The sequence below is a fragment of the Mytilus edulis genome, chromosome 10 (assembly GCF_963676685.1).
Source record: "Mytilus edulis chromosome 10, xbMytEdul2.2, whole genome shotgun sequence".
NCBI classification, from domain to species: domain Eukaryota; kingdom Metazoa; phylum Mollusca; class Bivalvia; order Mytilida; family Mytilidae; genus Mytilus; species Mytilus edulis.
The window spans coordinates 71,011,410-71,015,765 of record NC_092353.1 but is presented as its reverse complement, the minus strand read 5'-3'; the positions used below and the strand labels follow the sequence as shown (position 1 = coordinate 71,015,765).

Genomic DNA, 4,356 nt, shown 5'->3' with positions numbered 1-4,356 from the left:
AAAGAGTAATGTGTATCTGCCCTAAGTCCTGAAATGTCTTCACAGCTTTTTCTTTCAACCATTATAAATTCTGTTGTACTGTCGTGCCGGGATGTATCCACCATACAATTTTCCGTTCAGGGTGTTTATCTACAGTCTGATCCTTTCAATACCTTCCCTTACTGTCAGATAAAACGACAGGTATATTTTTCAAAGTTCCCACAATTTCTTACCTCGGACTTAAGTTGGTGAGATTTTTCTCGGCCTTAGAAATAAGACTCATTCGGGAACAAAAGTTTCAACAACCAAAGGAAATAAAAATTGTCTCTGTGTAAAAACCATGTGCGTGCCGCCTACATGTAGTGTCACGCTTCAGTGCACGCAAATCAATCCTCGTGGTAATTCACAAAAATATTTCAGTTACACAGTATAAAATTGAAAGAAATTGTCAAAAGCGGTTTACAAAACAAATTTATTCATTTGAAGTCCTCCACCATGAGATGTTCTTGCCTTTTACGGGGACTAAATAACTGGACAAGACATCATTACAAAAACACGTCTTTATTCTCCATAAGCACTTTCATACTAAAAACATCAAAAACAGCATTACGGGTCAGACCTTACACCCTTACCTGGAATAGCCCCGACCTCGAACAGAATTCAACCCTAATACATAACATAATACATGTATACCAACATATTTTGAATTGTGTTATCGTTTCGTTGTTCTCGTTGTTGTGAGCTTGCCTAAAATAATAAAGGTATTTCGTATAAACCATCATCGAGTAATTCAAACATACATTCGCACAAGTCAGGTCATAATTTGACGTTTACGATGTTTGTCTTTTGTTCCTGGCAGCACCCTGTATAGATAACAGTCGATATGGGATTTGATTGTCTATAATAAGGTTGGGCCTGAAGTAACTTGACTTTTTAGTAACTTGACTTTTTGATGTTCCGTGTTCAGTAAGTTTTGGACGTTTAACGTAACTTACAAAAACATTCCTTATTCAATTTATATCTTTTTATTATATGAATAAAGGGAAATGTAGGGATAACCCAAAATACATATAGAACTATTATTATTATTCATAGGAAATAGAACGTTTCCACGATATAATTTAGCCCTTTTCCTCTTCATTTTTGTAGTCCGATCGATGCATTTTAAAATAGTATGAGTTTTGATTTCGCATGCCTTACGTAAGTCTTGAAATAAAAAATAAACAAAGAAAAAAATGATACGGCATTATTTCCCAAATTCAATGGTTTTGAAATTTGTCATTTTTTTTAAATCTGCGAATAACGTTATATAAAGCCACATAAACATGTAGAACGAACAATATATTTCGTGTCGGAAAATGTGATATTTGAAGAACGGAAATTACACTCTTTTTAAATACGCTTTTGTTGTAAACGTTTAAACGTAGATTTTTTTCTAGGGTGATGCGCAAATGTTTGTCCTTGAGTTGCAATATAAATCAGCTAACAAGAAAAAACCTTGTGTGAATTTCATTTTCGTCTATGTAATGGTAAGTAACGTTTAGTCAAATTAAATCATTCTTTTTATACTATTAACTTTGTATGTGAAATTTTACTTGTCAGTTGTTACCATTAGGTTTGAGAGATGTTAAAGATAAAAAGTAAAGACCAAACACATAAATTGAAGACAAACTAACAACGCCGTGTTAAAAAAACACCGAAAAGACAAACAACAGTTTAAAATGTAGAAAAAACTAATTATAGAGCAACATGAACCCCTCTACAAATCGGGGTTGACTTCATGTGCTACTCTAGGTTAAGATTATTCTGATCTACAGATTAATCATTTTTAATTCATGCTGGTTATGGATCCGTGAACTTTTTTGCTTTATTGGTAATATATGTGTATCTGTATTACCAGAATGCGAAGTAATTGTATTACAAAAATCGATTGACATGTAGCAATTCATTTTCAGTTTTCATCTACAAAATATATAATGCTCTTACAACACGAGTCTATCAATCCATGAAATTATTTAACAGCAAATCTATACCGTATACTTCTACACGGCAAATAGCATTACATGACAATACTTTATAAATTCAGTGTTTCCGAAGCGAATATCTCGATTTACTTTCAAGAACACTTAAACATAAAGAGATATAAGACACAAATATTTTACTTTTCTTTTCTGAATATTAAAATTGGTTTTAAATTACAGTTTGCAATATATCATAATTGAAATTGGCCTTGTACATGTATAACGATATGCTACATATTTTTATCGTAAATTAATTTATTATACTTGAGATTGCAGCTCCTTTGGGCAAACTTCAGGAACAAGAGTTTGGCTTGTATTATCTGGCCAATAAAGCTTTTTTATGCGGTATTTTTTTACATTTTGTTTTTTTCGAACTTTTTAAACCAAACAAAGTACAAATTAGGCACGACGAACTAAACCATACATTTTATTTTTTTAGATACATGCCTGCAATTACTAGAACAAAAATGGTCACTCTCAGAATTCTGTTGATTGGGGCCATAGTCATTTGCGCAAATGCGCAATTGGACAACGTCAAAAAGATCGACAAACCAAAACCAGCATTTCTTGTAAAATTCAATCACAATTCTGCTAGTTTAAACCGGAAAAGGCGCAATTATTATGGGAGTTGCCACAATATCAAAACATGGAACACTATAGATGGGAACGGGAACACAGTTTATCTCGATCGTCAAAGTCCCGATTGTGGATTAACAGCTATGAGGTCATTCCACTTGGTTCGGAATGATGCAGGCAGTCATGTGAGATATGATGTAAGCTGTTGCAATCTTCCTCGGAATTTTAGATGTAATTCGGAAACACTGAACACTCCTTGGGACGTCGATGGAAATGGTAATGTTGTTTATCTAGATCGTCAGTTCGTATCATGTCCACATAATGGATTCATTAAACACTTCCACTTAAATCGTCAGCTACCCAGAAAATACAGATACACATATTCGTGCTGCACCCCTGAGTCTTCACAACAACATAAGATGAATTGTTACGATAGTAATACACCAAGTGGTCCTGATGGTAGTGGGAATATGGTGTATCTTGACAAACTGAGACCAACATGTCGACTCGGTTATTTCCTGAGTAACTTTAAACTTGTTCGCCCGACGCTTTCAACGATAAGGTACAATTACAGATGTTGCGCATTTCTTCCACAATAATCATTGATAATATTGTATTACCTATCTTTCAGCTGTTTATTGTTCATATCTACTTTTTTTGTCTTTACAGAAATAGGATGTTGGATATTTAAATTGTGTTTTATAAATAAGTTATGGAACAACACCCACGTTTTAATACTTAAATGATAGATGTACATGTACTGTCTGCTTTGAATAATAGTTTTCTGTTTTTATGTATATTTTCAATTCTGTTTGTTCATTGTGTTTGAGATAAATCAACCAGTAATTTATGAATATATGTTCAAAAACACAATATTTTTTTGTAAATAGTTTCTGTACAGCAAAACGTTAACAAAGGTGACGAAGTCTACGAAAGTAAATAAGTGAAAGAATAAAAATAATAAACAACATTCTTATTACAACAAACTAAATTAAACAACAACTTCGTTCATTTCATTTTTCAAGTTAATAAAACGTTTAGATAACCATAATGCAAATATCTTTGTTAGTAATACGCAGATCCGAAGACAGCATTAGAATACAATGTATATACATGATATAGTCGTGTGTTATGCGATGTTTTATGAGTTAATTTTATTAGATCAAACAAGTGTTCTGTAACTAATTTAGTCAATGTGTACTGTCCAAATAGTTATCAAAGTTTACCAGGATTATAATTTAATACGCCAGACGCATGTTTCGTCTACATAAGACTCATCAGTGACGCTCAGATCAAAATAGGTAAACAAGTACAAAGCTGAAGAGCATTTAGGACCCAAAATTCGAAAAAGTTGTGTCAAAGTCAAAAACGCGTACAATAAATAAAGGCAACAGTAGTATAACGTTGTTCAAAACTCATAAATCCATGGTCAAAAAACAAAATCGGGGTAACAAACTAAAACCGAGGGAAACGCATTAAATATAAGAAATACAATCAGTTGATATACACACTGTGCACTCTTCCATGTTAGAGAGAAGAACGCATATGAAACAAATCATATGATAAAATACCCTACCTAAGCAATGTCGTGCATTTTTGCGTTGAATAACAATGAAAAATGCACGAGCAGGTTTGTAAGTGGAAAAAATAACCTGTCCCGAACCGGGAGATGTTGGCTGCAATAGGAATTTATTTATAAAAAAAAAAGTCCATATCGCATTTACTTATAGTGGCCGTTATTGATTGTAAATTCATGCCGTTTTGTTTATGGCATTCGTCT

General features: G+C 33.0%; 1 long non-coding RNA gene across 1 annotated transcript; it reads left to right on the top strand.

Annotated features, from left to right (window-relative positions):
• The first annotated feature begins 1,228 nt into the window (after positions 1–1,228).
• On the top strand, positions 1,229–3,451 carry LOC139491796 (uncharacterized). The gene is made up of 2 exons (XR_011656643.1): positions 1,229–1,508; positions 2,440–3,451. It is a non-coding gene; the product is annotated as an uncharacterized lncRNA (long non-coding RNA).
• Positions 3,452–4,356: the final 905 nt, after the last annotated feature.